We start from the raw sequence: 17528 nt of genomic DNA, 5'->3' as shown, positions 1-17528 counted from the left end.
CTCCCCCCACCACCACTTTATCACTTCCTGTAGCTCCTCCTCCTCTTGTGCCCTTTTCCTCCACTGTGTTAGCCAAATGGGCTCGTTTCCCCCTGGAGCTGCCCAATTACCCCAAGGAGGCACGGGAGTCTAGAAGAAGGCTTCAAGTTCTTTATTGATCAGTCAGCTGAGCCGGTGTCCCCCTCGACTCATGCCAGAGGGAGGAACACACCTTACAAGCGTAGAGCAAGCCTTTTTATACCCAGTAACAAATGACTTAACGTGCATACATTCTGCTGACCTAAGGAATTTTTAAATTCCTTTCTAGGGGTATATAGGATACATCTGTTGGGGCCCCCTTGATTGATTGCTTTCCAGGGATAGGGGTAAATGGGATACATCTGTTAGGCCGTAAATAGGATACTTTTGTTGGGCCTCCTTGATTGATTGTCTTGCTATACGTCCATATACGGGAAATAGAGCTGTGGCCATGGGAACAGCTGGGATTATAGGCGAGTATTTGGCCTTTGTTCTAACAAGGTTCTCCCCCCTTAAAAGCATTTTGAGAGCCCTATGGCCCCCAATCCTCAACTTTAACCGGTTGATATAGTGCCATCATGCGTTGGCGTACAATTTGATTAGCCATTCGTCGGACTAATGCAACTACACAGGGAGCAAAGCAAGCTAGGGATAATAGGGTTGTAATAAAGAGTATAAAGAGAAGAAGGCCTTCTCGGAGCCATCCCAGTTGCGGTAACCAGGACGTGAACCAGTCCGTATTCCACCCACCCCATGCTTGGACCGGGACGTGGGCCAGCTTTCTCATTTCTTTTGTTAGCTGTTTTACCGCCTTTCCATTATCATCTATTTGTAAACAGCAATTAGATTCGTTTAATTTTGCACAGATTCCCCCTTCCTCTGCCAGCAAATAATCAAGAACTAGATGGTGCTGGTAGAGCACATTCCTCATCTGAGTGGACTGATCGGCCAAAAGATCAAGAGCTGCAGCCGTCTGATTAGTTATTATTTCTAAGATGGCTTGCAGCCTAATTATCTGATTCAAGTTGTAAATGGGCTCCCTTGCCCCTGAGATCCACTCATTAGGATTCCATGTGGCTGGACCATAATGTTGTATAATTCTTTCAGGGGGCCACTCTTGAGCTCCCCGCGTTTGGGAGCTTCCAGCGGTTAATGCGGGATCAACGGACCGCTTCTCCCTAATCAAGTCGTCATATACCTTAATTCCTAACTTATTTCCCTGAATTTGGGGTAGTAGAAAGAACAAGGGCCTAATGTACCCAACATAACATATTCCTGACCAATTTGGAGGCAATCTCCGATATGCGTGTTGCCCACATATCCAGTAATGGCCTTTTAGGGCCCATTGTCCATTCGCAAAGGGGCCATCCCAGGTCTCAGGGTAATCCTCGGGGCCCGGTTCTTCATAATACAAAGGGTTACCCATTTCCAAGGGCCCCCCTAGTACAATAGATGTACCGTCAGGATTGCAGTATTCACATTTCCATGCCCCAGCCCCTTCCCTCCAAGCACAATTACAACCAAATTTAGGGCTATTGGTAGTAGACCAAAAATGGTTAAAATGGGTTACCCGAGTTCCATTAGAGTGTTGCCATGCCCACTGATACCAGCGTACCACGTGGTCCTTACTGGCGGTATTATCTCGCTGGCAACTTAGAAAGAGGGCATCAAAGTACCCATCTTGTCCAACTGCCTTACAGCCTTCGCCGGTATGATGTTGGAAGGAACATCTTACCCAGCTATGATTAGTGAGTTTCACGTGGGTTTGGTTCCATCGTCCTTGATATTTAGAACAGTCATACGTATGGCAGCTAGGGTGATCATAGCAGTCAAATCCTAGAGATAGAGTCCAATCACATCGGCTTTTGCCTACATACACCCCTTCTGGTTTTGTTCGGTTAAGACAAAGGATCCCTACTTCAGAGGAATAGAGTCGCCAAGGGCTACTATCCTCAGTCCAAACTTCTGTTCCTTTGTGGACTATACTTAAATTACTAATCCACCATTTAGCTTGCACAGGCTGGGCTACCCAAGGCCACTCATCTAATTCCCCTGGGCCTCCGCATACCCAACAATTACTGAGGTTAAAGGATTCTGCTATGGTCTCCCCTAGCTGTAAAAACCTATTCTCCCAACCATAATAGTGGTGGAAGCATATAAACAAAGATATTAGCAGCAATTTCATTATCTTTTTCTAAACAGTCCCTTTAGTCCGTCCAAGTACTGGTACTCCCAGGTAGAGTCTTCACCTGTGCCATCCCGGGCGTCCGGAGCCGGGGCGGGCAGAGGGCCGGTGTCCTCTTCTGCTAGTTCAGTCTCCAGGCTAGGGCTCAGAAACCGCTTTACCCGCGTATGGTGTGTCCATTTGTCGCTCCCGAGAACTTTGACTGCAGTTTGGCTGATGAGCGAGACAGTGTGCGGGCCGTCCCACCGTGGTGTAAGGGGGTCATGCCTCCATTTCTTGACAAGGACCTGATCACCGATCTGGAACGGATGCACGGGTTGGTCCAGGGGAAGGGCTTGGAAAGGCACCGCGTACCGATGCAGCTGTAACAAAACAGATTGCAACCCGGAGACCTGCTTCCATAAGGAGTCCTTTCCCATTTCCCAGTTTACATCTTCCCGGAACCCCGGGATCAGGATTCGGGGAGGGAACCCAAAGACCAGTTCAAATGGTGAGAGCTTAAGACCCTTACGTGGGGCCCTTCGAATGCGGGTAAGGGCGAGCGGTAACGCATCAAGCCATTTTAGACTAGACTCTGTGCATAGTTTAGTGAGGGTATCCTTGAGAGTCCTATTCATTCTTTCCACCTGACCCGAGCTTTGCGGCCTCCAGGTTGTATGCAACTTCCATTGCATACCGAGTGCCTGGGACACCTGTTGCAAGACTGCAATACAGTCATGAGTGGGGCTGGTCTCATAGGAAACCCGAGGGTCGGGCAATAGGGTAGCTGGGTTGAGGGAGCTAACTGCCCTAAAGGTTAAATTAGGGGCTAGTAAGAGCCCTACTTCATATCTGGTATGTCGACTGGGATTTAGATGCTTTTCCCCAGCGTCTGTCCCCAGTATTTGAGGCACCCCGTGGGGGATCACAACCTCAGTGTCGTCCCCCCCCCCCCCCCAGGGTCAACTTTTCAGCCTCCTGTACAAGAAGAGCGGTTGCTGCAACGGCCCATAAGCAGGCAGGCCACCCCTTGGCGACAGGGTCCAGCACCTTTGAGCAGTATCCAATGGGTCGCCAGGTTGGTCCCGACCTTTGGCACAGAACTCCAGCAGCCACCCCTCCCCTCTCGTGAACGTATAGGGTGAATGGTCTCCGGGGGTCTGGGAGGGCTAGAGCGGGAGGCTAAACCAAGGCTTCTTTTAGCTCTCGAAATGCTTTTTCCATCTCTCTGGTCCACGTCCAATGGAGCAGACCTTCTTTAGTTAAGGATTCATACAGTGGTTTGGCTCTTCCCCCGTAGTCAGGGATCCAGAGCCGACAGAAGCCAGTCAATCCCAGAAAAGCCCTTAATTCTCGGGGGTTCCGGGGTTGAGGGCTATTAAGTATAACCTGGATTCTTTCTTTACCCAGACTATGACTTCCTTGGCACAAATGATACCCAAGGAAAGTGACCTGCTGCTTAACCAGTTGTGCTTTTTCCTTTGAGACCTTATACCCCTGTGCCCCAAGGTAATTCAGGAGCTCTATAGTTTGCTCTTTACAGGCTGCCTCTGTTTCAGTACTTAAGAGCAAATCATCGCAATACTGGACTATGTTACATGAAGGGTGTTTAGCCAGGAATGGGGTGAGGTCCCTTTTTACTGGCTGCCAAAAATCTCGGGTGCACAGGTAAGTCCTTGTGGGACAACGGTCCAAAGGTATTGAGCTTTGTAGTGGGTATCTGGGTCCTCCCACTCAAAGGCAAACAGTCTCTGCTATTAACTTGTTAATTTGTCTTAGGTCCTGGACCAACCGATACTGCCCATTAGGCTTAGGCACCCCCATTATTGGAGTATTGTATGGGGACGTGTCTTCCTTTAACCACCCGCACTGCAAGAACTTTTGAATCAGGGGTTTTAACCCGATCCGAGTGGTTAGCTTAAGGGGGTATTGTCGAATTCAGACTGGGCTGCTTCCCTCCTTAAGGGAAATATGCACTGGTGTAGCATTCCTGGCTCGGGCCACGCCTCCTTCCTCCGCCCAGACCTTGGGATTGACCCCCGGCAGCTGGCTTCCATCACTTCCCTTACATTCCAGGGAGTGATCTCTAGCATTTATGAGAGCCATCTGGTAATTAGAAGCTTGTTGCTTAGGGATTCTGACTTCCATTGTCCCGTTATCGAATGAGATCTCCGCCTGTAATTTAGTGAGGATATCTCGTTCGAGCAGCGCTATGAGGCAGGAGGGACTGCAAACAAACTGATGGGAAATTTGACGGTCCCCTATTTTTACTGGGAGAGGCAAAGTTTTTTCCAAAGCTGTAGTTTGTCCCTCTATCCCCTGGATTATGGCACGTCCCCGAGCTCTATCTCGGGGAGCCTTATTAAGGGGGAGCAAACTAAGAGTGGCCCCAGTATCAATAAGGGCTTCAATTGGGCGGCCCTCCACTTTAATTTTTACCATGGGATCCAGGCTGGCAGCTTGTGCTGTCAGGAGGGCCGCTGGGTCCCCCGGACCCCCTATGGGGAAGACTCCTCCCCTGAACGTCCTGTACTGTTGTAGAGGATGGGAAGGGACGGGGTTTTATCTTTACGTTTGTAAGCAGAGTCAGGATGAGCTCTACCCTGACATCTGGTGGTGAATTATGGCGAGTGTGGAAAAGAACTCCAGGGGCTGATCTTGTTTGCATAGGCACACCCACTCGCCTGGCATGAAACAACAGCAACTCAAAGTGGTTACTTTGGCTGGTGTGGGATCCCCAGTTTCTTTGTTATTGGGGCAGGAAGAATAAAGTTTTGTTACCCTGATTCTGTGAATCAAGGGCAGTGAACCTGTTGTATGACAGAAGGACTGAGTGAGTCCTTCACCATTACCTAAGTAGCACTTGCTTGACAAGGGGCATGGGTTACAAAACCCAGTGAAGAGAGAGAGGATGGGGACAGGTATTTGTACCTGATGGTATGGGCCCCTCTCTGAGGGGTTGAAACACCAATTGCACTACCTCCTCTCTCCACTGTTGAATATCAGAGCTAACTTTGATTCCATTAGAAGTCTAATTACAGACTGCTGAACTGAATTCACTTTGGGCCAATGGTGCACTAGCATTGGGGCTCCCCTACTATGAGCTGAAATTGCTAAGAGATGAAATCACAAAAGAGCTGAGATCACTGAGGCTGTGTTAACTAGTGGGGGAGCCTGAAGCTATAATGCTAAGCGGCTGGTGGAGCAGCTAGCAGAGTGGAGCCTTGCGGGACGGTTGGAGTGGAGCTGAGCGACTCACAGGTCGGTGAGTGGAGCGGAGCGGAGTGGCTGGAGGAGCAGCTAGCAGAGCGGAGCGGAGCCTTGTGGGAGTGGCCCAAGGGACGGCTGAAGTGGAGCAGAGCTGAGCGGCTCACAGGTCGGTGAGCAGAGTGGAGCAGCTGCCAGAGCAGTTCGTGGGACGGCGGGAGCAGCTCACGGGACAGCTGGTGGAGTGGAGCGGCTCGTGGTGAAGGCTGTGGCGGAACCCCGTCGGCCTCGGATCACGTAAGGTGCCCCTTAACGCCCTGTGTGCCCCCCCCCCCCGAACTCTGGGGCTGCACTCACCAGGGACAGAGACTTTGGGGGGTTGTTGGACTTTTGGGACTTTGGTGATCCTTGGGTTGCTGGTTTCAAGAACCCAAGGGAAAGGACACAGCCCAACTTGCTGGGGTGGGGTTTTTTTTTGCTCATGGTTTGTGTTATGAATCCTGTTTGTGGTGTTTTTTCTAATTTAATGCTGATGTCGTTTACCTCATGTTATTAAACATTTTTTTGTTACACTCAGACTCCGTGCTTGCGAGAGGGGAAGTATTGCCTCTTAGAGGCACCCAGGGGGTGGTATGTAATTGTCCCAGGTCACTGGGTGGGGGCTCGAGCCGGTTTTGCATTGCGTTATTGAAGCGGAACCCCTAGATACAGAACCCGGCCCTTGTTGCTGCCAACTTAGATGGGCAGAAGGGTTACATTTTTGGGGGCTCGTCCGGGATCCCTGGGTCAGTACCCCTCGCAAGCACCTGTTGAGTGTCCCACTGCACTGGGAAACAATTGTGTTTATATTTTGAGGAAATTACTGTTTGTATAATGGCTAATATGTCAGGTTTGTTGGGCCCCGGCCCTGCAGCCTCTAGCTCAGGGGCCGCAGCCTCAGCTAATGATTGGGCAAAAGCACTGGGGCAAATATTGGAAAAGGTTGTGTTGTCCCATGCTAGGTCAATCTCTTGTCGTGAGTTAAGGTTATTTGCTGGGGCAGAGGAGTTCGAACCCTGGTTGGAGCATACCACTGAAATGCTGCAGGAGTGGGCCGTACCTGATGCAGAAAAGCGAAGATGTCTAATAGAGAGCCTTAGTGGCCCAGCATTAGATGTGATTCGCACCCTGAAGCTCGTTGACCCTGGGGTCAGTGTGAAGTACTGCCTGGAGGCCCTTGATTATACCTTTGGGAGTGTAGAGGGCCCTGAAGACAGTTACTGTAAGTTCCTTAATTCCCGACAGCAAATTGGTGAGAAGATTTCAGCCTATATACAGAGGCTGGAGAGACTGCTTCAGAGAGCTGTCATGAGGGGTGCAGTGACTGCTGAACAGATGGATCGGACCAGACTGGCTCAAATTGTAAGAGGAGCTCAGTATCAGAACTCGATTCTACTCCATCTCCGGCTAAGAGAACGACGGGAACATCCCCCAAGTTATTCCCAGCTGATAAAGGAGATCTGAGAAGAGGAAGAAAGGCAGGCTGCCAGCGAGTTTTGGGAAGCCCAAACATTGGAGCCAGCCGGCACAACACCACTGCAAACGGCCAGTGTACTGATGGTGAGCACCACAGAGGAACTTGCCCAACAAGTGCAGGTCCTGACAGAACGGATAGCTGAACTGCAAAGCACCATTGACCGAGCTAAGACTTCCGGGAATAAGGAGCCTCTGACTGTGGCGATGGAGAAGTCAGCATTTAGAGCCACCATCCCATCTGGGCGAAGGGGGAAAGGACAATTCTTCTGCTACCGATGTGGTCAGGATGGACACAGTGCTGCCAAGTGCCATAATGAAGAAAACCCCTCCTTAGTGTATGGAAAGCTGAGGATCAGTTGGGAGAGATCCGGTAGCTGCCAGAGAGTCCGGGGACGGGGACCACCCAGGCCTGCAGGATTTGAAGATTCCCCCCAGAAAAGACTGTCCAGCTGGGATCCCCGCAGGACTGATAGGGCCTCGAGCAGAGGTCATGGTGAAGATTGAAGGGGAGGAGTGTAAAGCCGTGCTTGACACTGGATCTCAAGTGACTATTATATTTCAGTCATTCTACCAACAAATGCTTAGGCACCTGCCTATACAGCCACTGACTGGCGTTGGTCTGTGTGGCCTCAGCATGGATGAATACCCCTACCAAGGGTATGTCATAGTGCACCTGGAATTCCCAGAGGAGGTTGCTGGGGTAAGAGAAGAGGTGGACACAGCTGCATTAATATGCCCTGACCCTAAAGGGACCTCTGATGTGTCTGTGCTGATAGGGACCAACTCCAGTCTCTTCAAGGTGCTCGCGGATTACTGCAGACGACGGGCTGGGGACCAGTACCTGAATACCCTGATGATCCATACGCTTTGTGCTGAAGCCTATAGGAAGATTGAGGGTGCTAAAAAGGAGACATCTAAGCTACCGATTGGGGCACTGAAGTACATAGGCACAACCCCCTTAGTAGTGCCTGCAAGGACGGAGCAAGAAGTGCTTGTCATGAGTACTCGGCTGAAAGGCAGTAAAGGGGCATTAGCAATGGTAGAGCAGCCAGCTGAAGGAGAGCTCCCGGAAGGAGTGCTGGTCCCCAGTGGAGTCATAACCCTACCTGCTGAAGCCCAAGAAAAGGTGACTATACTGATTGCTAATGAAACAAGTCGAGATGTTGTTGTGAAGCAAGGACAAAAGATAGCAGATCTCTTCAAGCCTGAATCAATTGTAAAACCCCAGTGTGAGACTCAAGTTCCGACAATAGACCCTGCAAAGTTTGACTTTGGAGATTCACCATTGTCCGAGGAGTGGAAAGATCGCCTGAGGAGGAAACTTTGTGAAAGATCCAAGGTGTTCTCATTGCATGAGTGGGATGTGGGATGTGCAAAAGGAGTAGAGCACAACATCAGACTACATGACTCTCGACCTTTCAGGGAGAGATCTAGGAGGATTGCCCTCTCCGAGATGGAAGATGTGCGACAACATCTTCAGGAGCTGGCTGCGAATGGCATCGTTACAGAGTCCCGTAGTCCATACGCCTCACCCATTGTGGTGGTCCGTAAAAAGAATGGGAAAATCCGGATGTGTATTGACTACCGCACCCTAAACCGCCGTACTGTGGTTGACCAGTACACAATGCCCCGCGTCCAAGATGCCTTAGACTGTTTGCTGGGAAGCCAGTGGTTCTCTGTGTTGGATCTTCGGAGTGGATACTACCAGATCCCTCTGGGTGAAGAAGATAAGGAGAAGACAGCCTTCATCTGCCCATTAGGGTTTTATCAGTTTGAACGCATGCCCCAAGGGATTTCTGGAGCACCTGCCACATTTCAACGTCTTATGGAGAAAGTTGTGGGAGACATGAATTTACTGCAAGTGCTAGTTTATTTGGATGACCTGATTGTGTTTGGAAGAACCTTGGAGGAGCATGAAGAAAGACTTCTTAAAGTGCTTGATAGGTTAGAGGATTATGGTTTGAAGCTTTCAATTGACAAATGCCAGTTCTGCAGGACCTCAGTGAAGTATGTGGGTCACATCGTGTCCCAAGAGGGTGTGAGTACTGATCCTGATAAAATAGAAGCCCTCACTACATGGCCATGTCCAAGTAACTACAGAGAACTCAAGACCTTTCTTGGGTTTAGTGGCTACTACCGCAGATTTGTGGAGAACTATGCTACGATTGTAAAACCTCTGAATGATCTTACCAGGGGATACCAGTCCAGCAGGAACAAATCTAAGACCAAGAATAAGGGGAGGTCCCCAAAGCCTCCTGTGCAGAGACACTATGGCCCCTTCGAACCATTTGGGCCACGGTGGGATGAGAGATGTGAAAGGGCTTTTCGAGAAATCATTACATGCCTAACTCATGCTCCGGTCCTAGTCTTTGCTGACCCAAGCAAGTATGATCCTGCATACTGATGCCAGTTTGGAGGGTCTGGGAGCAGTACTGTACCAGGAAGTGGAAGGAAGACGTAAACCTGTAGCCTTTGCCAGCCGAGGACTGTCTGATAGTGAAACTCGCTATCCCACCCACAAGCTGGAGTTCTTGGCCTTGAAATGGGCCATCACTGAGAAATTTCGAGACTACTTGTATGGTGCTCAGTTCCAGGTGTGGACGGACAACAACCCACTGACCTATGTGTTAACAAGTGCTAAGCTGGATGCTACAGGGCAAAGATGGGTGGCCGCTTTGGCTAGCTATGACTTCAGCATTCAATACCGATCAGGGAGAAGCAATGTAGATGCAGATGCATTGTCCAGGCGTCCACAGGCACCAGGAGTTGCTGTGATACCCACAGATGGAGTGAGGGCTATTTGCAGTGTGAGTCGCCGGGAACCAGAGTCTCAGGAGAGTCTTCATGGATGTGCTGCAGAAGCTTTGGGCCTGTCCCCCTGAATGCGTGCCTTCTGCTTCAGTGAACTATATTGCGTTGGACCAATCTCTTTGCCCATGCTCAATGCGGCTGACTGGCAGGAAGCCCAGCTGCAAGATATTGACATTCGTGATACACTACTTGCAAAAAGGGAGGGGCGAAGCCCAGCTGTGGTTGTCCCACCTAACCCGGAGGGTAAACTACTATTGAGAGAATGGACCAAACTTAAACTGATTCAGGGAGTGCTACACCGAGTGAGCACAGACCCTTTACAAAAGCAACGAGCACAGCTAGTGCTGCCAAAAGAGTACAGAGCCCTGGCCATGAGGGCCCTGCATGATGACTTTGGACATTTAGGGATGGAGAGGACCCTGGAACTTATTCGTAGTAGGTTCTATTGGCCTCGGATGGCTGAAGATGTTCGCAGGAAATGTGAGACCTGTGCTCGATGTGTTCAAAGGAAAACTCTGCCCACGAGGGCTGCATATCTGAAGAACATCACCAGCAACAAACCTCTGGAGCTGGTATGCATTGATTTCTTGTCTTTAGAAGTAGACAAGAGGAATATTGGGAACATTCTAGTAGTGACTGACCATTATACGCGATATGCGCAGGCATATCCCACACGTGATCAGAGGGCCACCACCGTTGCTCGAGTACTGTGGGAGAAATATTTCTCAGTTTATGGATTTCCAGCCCGGATACACTCGGATCAGGGGCGGGACTTTGAGAGTCATCTTCTGAAGGAGGTGCTGAGGATAGCGGGAATTAAAAAGTCTAGGACAACGCCTTATCACCCACAAGGTGATCCTCAGCCAGAGAGGTTCAACCGAACCCTATTAGATATGTTGGGGACTTTGCGGCCAGAGCAGAAGGCAACCTGGAGCCAACATGTCGCATTTCTGGTGCACGCCTACAATGCCACAAAGAATGATGCTACAGGAGTCACCCCATATTTCTTAATGTTTGGACGAGAACCAAGATTACCCATAGACCTGTGCTTTGGTGTATCAGAGGATGGAGATAGCTATGAAACTCATCAGCAATATGTATCCTGACTAAGAGAAAAGCTGCGGGATGCTTATCACTTAGCTACATCTGCTGCTCGGAAGAACGCAGACCGCAACAAACAGCGATATGATGCTAGGGTACGTTTACAAGAGCTCCAGCCGGGGGACAGAGTCCTGCTGCGAAATTTGGGTATTGCTGGCAAACACAAGATAGCTGACAGGTGGAAGGCAATACCTTATTTGGTGATGGAAAAGCTAGGAGACCTGCCGGTCTACAAGATTAAACCTGAAGAGGGTCCAGGGCAGATAAAGACAGTGCATAGAAACCTTTTGCTCCCTGTGGGAGAACTGGTAGGCACCCCTTATGAGATGGGCCACAACAAGGCAACCGGGCAGAACGAAGGTGCTGGACCAAAGCTGCCCTCCAACGTGGACAGCCAGCCCCCTGCAGCTAACCTACCCCTATGCAGCACATCCGAGAGTGAGTCTGAGGAGGAAGACACAACCATGGTGTATCCTGGGATGGAGACAAGATTTCAGTCTCGATCAGCTGAATCAAAAGAGAGCTCCTCCTCTTCTGCCCTAAACCCCATGGCAAAAGTATTTAGGCCCATTCCTGACACCCCTGAGCCACTGGTGGGACACCCATGTGATGACACACACAGGTTATTGGACAGTGGAGACATACAGGTGGAGGATGTCCAGGGCACCTTGGACCCTCCACTGTTAGAACTAGAAATGCAGGGGCCTATGCCAGTAGCCGAGGGGCCCTCAAAGGAAACCACTCCATCTGTCGTTCAAGAGGCTGTCCCCCCTACCACGGCAACAGAGATTCTCAATAGACGAGACAGGGTAATAAGGCCAGTAAAACGGTTGACTTATGATGCACCTGGGGTGACTAGTGAGGAACCAATATGTTTAGCACACAGGCTTGTGGAAGCTAAAGTGGGCTATCTAAGGCCCTTTGGAGGGAACCTGTGAGTTGTTATAATAGGGAGTGTGATTTGTCGGGACGACAAATTTTTGGCTGGGGGGAGGATGTAAGCAGAGTCAGGATGAGCTCTACCCTGACATCTGGTGGTGAATTATGGCGAGTGTGGAAAAGAACTCCAGGGGCTGATCTTGTTTGCATAGGCACACCCACTCGCCTGGCATGAAACAACAGCAACTCAAAGTGGTTACTTTGGCTGGTGTGGGATCCCCAGTTTCTTTGTTATTGGGGCAGGAAGAATAAAGTTTTGTTACCCTGATTCTGTGAATCAAGGGCAGTGAACCTGTTGTATGACAGAAGGACTGAGTGAGTCCTTCACCATTACCTAAGTAGCACTTGCTTGACAAGGGGCATGGGTTACAAAACCCAGTGAAGAGAGAGAGGATGGGGACAGGTATTTGTACCTGATGGTATGGGCCCCTCTCTGAGGGGTTGAAACACCAATTGCACTACCTCCTCTCTCCACTGTTGAATATCAGAGCTAACTTTGATTCCATTAGAAGTCTAGTTACAGACTGCTGAACTGAATTCACTTTGGGCCAATGGTGCACTAGCACTGGGGCTCCCCTACTATGAGCTGAAATTGCTAAGAGATGAAATCACAAAAGAGCTGAGATCACTGAGGCTGTGTTAACTAGTGGGGGAGCCTGAAGCTATAATGCTAAGCGGCTGGTGGAGCAGCTAGCAGAGTGGAGCCTTGCGGGACGGTTGGAGTGGAGCTGAGCGACTCACAGGTCGGTGAGTGGAGCGGAGCGGAGTGGCTGGAGGAGCAGCTAGCAGAGCGGAGCGGAGCCTTGTGGGAGTGGCCCAAGGGACGGCTGAAGTGGAGCAGAGCTGAGCGGCTCACAGGTCGGTGAGCAGAGTGGAGCAGCTGCCAGAGCAGTTCGTGGGACGGCGGGAGCAGCTCACGGGACAGCTGGTGGAGTGGAGCGGCTCGTGGTGAAGGCTGTGGCGGAACCCCGTCGGCCTCGGATCACGTAAGGTGCCCCTTAACGCCCTGTGTGCCCCCCCCGAACTCTGGGGCTGCACTGACCAGGGACAGAGACTTTGGGGGGTTGTTGGACTTTTGGGACTTTGGTGATCCTTGGGTTGCTGGTTTCAAGAACCCAAGGGAAAGGACACAGCCCAACTTGCTGGGGTGGGTTTTTTTTTTGCTCATGGTTTGTGTTATTAATCCTGTTTGTGGTGTTTTTTCTAATTTAATGCTGATGTCGTTTACCTCATGTTATTAAACATTTTTTTGTTACACTCAGACTCCGTGCTTGCGAGAGGGGAAGTATTGCCTCTTAGAGGCACCCAGGGGGTGGTATGTAATTGTCCCAGGTCACTGGGTGGGGGCTCGAGCCGGTTTTGCATTACGTTATTGAAGCGGAACCCCTAGATACAGAACCCGGCCCTTGTTGCTGCCAACTTAGATGGGCAGAAGGGTTACACGTTCCTTTCCCATGGCCTGTCACCGGGGGCATTCATTCTCCCAGTGCCCCTCTTTCCTACAGATAGCGCACTTATTTCGACCCAGGCAGGGGCCCCGCCCCTTCCCCGGTGGCCCTGGCCGTCCCTTAACTTTGTCCCCCCTTTCTTCATATCCTTTCCTTTGGGCCATGGCTAAAACGTGGGCCCCTTTCTTCCGAGAACGGGCGATTCTGTTGCTTCCAATTACATAGATCACTAGTGGTAAAGGGAACATATACCATAGTGAGATTACCCTCAGGGGCTACAGTTTCCCGCAGTGGACACAAATAATTCTGTTGCAGGGGCCCTTGGAGTACCGGGCCACCCTTGCTCGATGAGCTAATATGGGTAAACCGAATATCCCCAGGGTGGTATTCAGATGACACGTTCCACTGCATTTCGGAGCTCTGAGCTGTCATGGGGCCAGTCTTGCTCCTGGTGTGGTTAGACACCGGGGAGCTCAGAGAGGGCTCCCGTTTGGAAAAGTCCTGGTCGCTTGGCTCACCCCTTTCAGTTGAGCCATTATCCTCAGAGGAGGGGGTAGGGATTTCAATTGAGGATACCGGAGCCAGGAGGCCGGGATACAAAGGGGGAGGGGGCATAGGATCAGGGGCAGAGGGAATCACAGCCCGCAGACAAGATTTCTTAACAGGGAAACAGGGTTTCCTAACAGGGGCACGGGCCATTAAGGTCTTAATAGTTTGTGATTTACATTTCTGTAACCATGGGGGAGGATTGGCTACGAGGTCCTGCCAAATATCTATATAGGGATATTGGTCCCAATGCCCATTCCGGGTCACAATGCTATGTACTGCTTGTACAATTTCTGGTTTGAGTGTCCCTCCCTCGGGCCATCCCACCCCGAATGTTGTCCAGAATTTCACAAGATTGTCTTTACATAATACAGTTCCATAATCAGCCTGGCGTCTAAACGCCTTCCAGTTATCCAGCATACATCCCAGGGGTGTCCTGGAGAAGGTGCTTTGTCCGGACCCCATTGTGCTTTACCCAGAGTTTTCCGAGACAGAGGTATCAAGAGGGGGAAGGGGTAGGGATCAGATATCCACTGGGTCACGAGGTTCGGCTGACCCCCCTTGCAATCAAGATATCCTGGTCACCGGGTTTCCCCTCGCAGGAGTCTTGGGGCGGCTGAAGTCAGCTTAAGCCTCAGACCTGTCAGCAGCACTCATTCATCTTTCACACAGATCCTTTAATCAGTTACAATCTCGGTTTCCAACTAGGGTGACCAGATGTCCCGATTTTATGGGGACAGTCCCGATATTTGGGGCTTTTTCTTACATAGACTCCTATTACCCCCCACCCCCGTCCCGATTTTTCACACTTGCTGTCTGGTCACCCTATTTCCAACACACCATTAAGAGGAGAAACAAGATTACCCCTCCTATAAACAAGAGTAATCCCTGAGGTTGCTCCAAGTCCCAATAATTGTTAAAAACGGCCCATGGACTTGTGGAGTTAGTTACGTTACTCATTGGCCATTATTTGCTTACCCTTTACCCACAAACACGACGACAATACACTTACAATACTACGACAATATTAATATACCTTCCCTTATACGGGCTGCCTAGGGGATTTCCACCGTCCAACCCACATCTCGGGGGCGTTATTCCTCAAACCCAGGAGGTAAACGCACTTACCGCCCGAAGTGGCCGCGTCCGGCAGTCAGACTTCCCCTCCTTCTGAAGCCGTCTTGCTTCCGTGTCCTTCAGAGTTCTCTTCAGAGAGGACGCAGCCGCCCCGGCCGATTGTGACGATGCGAGGCCAGAGCAAACCAACCGCTTGAGGTGGCCACTCCTCGGAATCGCCCTCGGCCGTCGGTCAGTGCCCTCTACAGGGAGAGAAGTCCCTTCGTGGTCGCCATTTGTTAGCCAAATGGGCTCGTTTCCCCCTGGAGCTGCCCAATTACCCCAAGGAGGCACGGGAGTCTAGAAGAAGGCTTCAAGTTCTTTATTGATCAGTCAGCTGAGCGGGTGTCCCCCTCGACTCATGCCAGAGGGAGGAACACACCTTACAAGCGTAGAGCAAGCCTTTTTATACCCAGTAACAAATGACTTAACGTGCATACATTCTGCTGACCTAAGGAATTTTTAAATTCCTTTCTAGGGGTATATAGGATACATCTGTTGGGGCCCCCTTGATTGATTGCTTTCCAGGGATAGGGGTAAATGGGATACATCTGTTAGGCCGTAAATAGGATACTTTTGTTGGGCCTCCTTGATTGATTGTCTTGCTATACGTCCATATACGGGAAATAGAGCTGTGGCCATGGGAACAGCTGGGATTATAGGCGAGTATTTGGCCTTTGTTCTAACAACTGCTTTCTATACCTGGAATGACTTCTCTCTTCCTGTGTGCCAGGATCCTCACTCCCCAAGAGCTGGTCAAACATTTTCTATCAAAACATTTTCTTGACAGAGAATTTGTGTTTCTATTCAAAGAAAACTTTTACAAAAAGTGTCAAAAAAAAAAATCAATTTTGCCAGAAAACTGAACAACCCCACACCAGGAAATATTCCCTTTTCAGCAAAAGACATTTCAGTTTTTAAACAAAAATTTTCATTTTTCAGGTTCTTGTTTTTTGATGAAAAATTGAAACTTTCTGTGGGGGAAAGAGAGGGAGGGGGATATTTTTCTGTCCAGATCCCTTCGCAAACCCCACCTTTGCCTTGTCTCCTTCCCTTTTGCTGCATATTGCTAGATAATGACACACACTATTGTTTTTATTAACCTGCCTCCCTCTTTTCTTTACTTTATTCCTGTCTTTAGGGTCTGTGGTGGCGGTTGTTATTGTTATGTTTGTTTTTTCTAATTTACAGTTAGAGACCATATCTTTGTGTAACCCTTCTGCCCCTCTGAGTTGGCAGCAACAAACGCCGGGTTCAGTATCTAGGGGTTCCGTTTCAATAACGCAATGCAACACCGGCTCGAGCCCCCACCCAGTGACCTGGGACAATTACATACCACCCCCCGGGCGCCTCTAGGAGGCAATACTTCCCCTCTCGCAAGCACGGAGTCTTGAGTGTAGCAAAAGCCTTTTAATAAAGGAGGGAAACAATGCGGCATTATGTTGGGGAAACACCACAAACAGGATTCATAACACAAACCATGAGCAAAAGACCCACCTCCAAGTAAGTTTGGCAGTGTCCTTTTCCCCTCAGGGTCTTAAGTCCAATCACCCCAAAGTCCAACAACCCAAAAGTCTCTGTCCCTGGTCAGTGCCACCCCAGAGTTCAAAAGTTTATCTGCAGGGTTACCCCCCCTCCCCTCACCTGGGTGGAAAGAGGGGGAGCAGCGCGCAGACCCATGTGTTAAGGGGCACCTTATGTGGTCTGGGGCCGACTGCCCCGCTGCTCCGTGGAGTTCTGCTGCAGCCTTCACCACGAACGGCTGAACTCTACCAGCTACTCCTCCAGCCATCCCGTGAGCCGCTCCAGCTGTCCCCGCAAACTGCTCTGCTCCACTCCACTCCGCTCGCTGTTCCGTGGGCCGCTCCAACCGTCCCACAAACTGCTTCGCTCTGCCAGCTGCTCCACTTCACCAGCCATCCCATGAACCGCTCCAGCTGTCCCCACAAACTGCTCAGCTCCACTCCACGTTCCATTCCAACCATCCCGCAAACTGCTCCGCTCTGCCAGCTGCTTAGCAATATATCGTCAGGCTCCCCCACTAGTTAACACAGCGGTCAGTGATCTCAGCTCAGTAACTTTGGCTCTTTTAGTGATTTCAGCTTGTAGTAGGGGAGCCCCAGTGCTGGATGCACCATTGGCCCAAAGTGAATTCAGCTCACCTGTCTCTAGCTAGACTCTTAATGGAATCAAAATTAGCTCTGCTATTCAACAGTGGAGAGAGGAGGTGGTGCAATTGGTGTTTCAGGCCCTCAAAAGAGGCCCATACAATCAGATACACATACCTGCCCCCAACCTCTCTCCATTCACTGGGTTTTGGAACCCATGTTCCTTGTCTAGCAAGTGCTACTTAGGTGATGGTGAGACCCTCTGTCATAAAACAGTTTCATTGTCCTTGATTCACATAATCAGGGTAACAACACTTTATTCCTCCTGCCCCAATAACAGAGAAACTGGGGATCCCACAGCTACCAAAGTGACCATTTTGGGCTGCCGTGGGCTCATGCTAGGTGAGGTGGGTGTGCCTATGCAAACAAAATCAGTCCCTGAAGTTCTTTTCCACACTCGCCATAATTCACCATCAGATGTCAGGGTAGAGCTCATCCTGAATCTGCTTACATCTGTAATTCTGTATGAATGTTTACCACACATGCCATCTCACC

The 17528-nt window shown here is 50.3% G+C and overlaps 1 long non-coding RNA gene across 1 annotated transcript; it reads right to left on the bottom strand.

The window, feature by feature from the left end:
* Positions 1-136: 136 nt before the first annotated feature.
* Positions 137-15704, bottom strand: LOC135973110 (uncharacterized). The gene is made up of 2 exons (XR_010589809.1): positions 14878-15704; positions 137-2565 (listed from the first exon to the last, which is right to left on the bottom strand). It is a non-coding gene; the product is annotated as an uncharacterized LOC135973110 (long non-coding RNA).
* Positions 15705-17528: the final 1824 nt, after the last annotated feature.

Source organism: Chrysemys picta, chromosome 8, assembly GCF_011386835.1.
Source record: "Chrysemys picta bellii isolate R12L10 chromosome 8, ASM1138683v2, whole genome shotgun sequence".
Taxonomy (NCBI): domain Eukaryota; kingdom Metazoa; phylum Chordata; order Testudines; family Emydidae; genus Chrysemys; species Chrysemys picta.
Note: the sequence above shows the minus strand (reverse complement) of the source record. Positions and strands in the feature narration are given on the sequence as shown.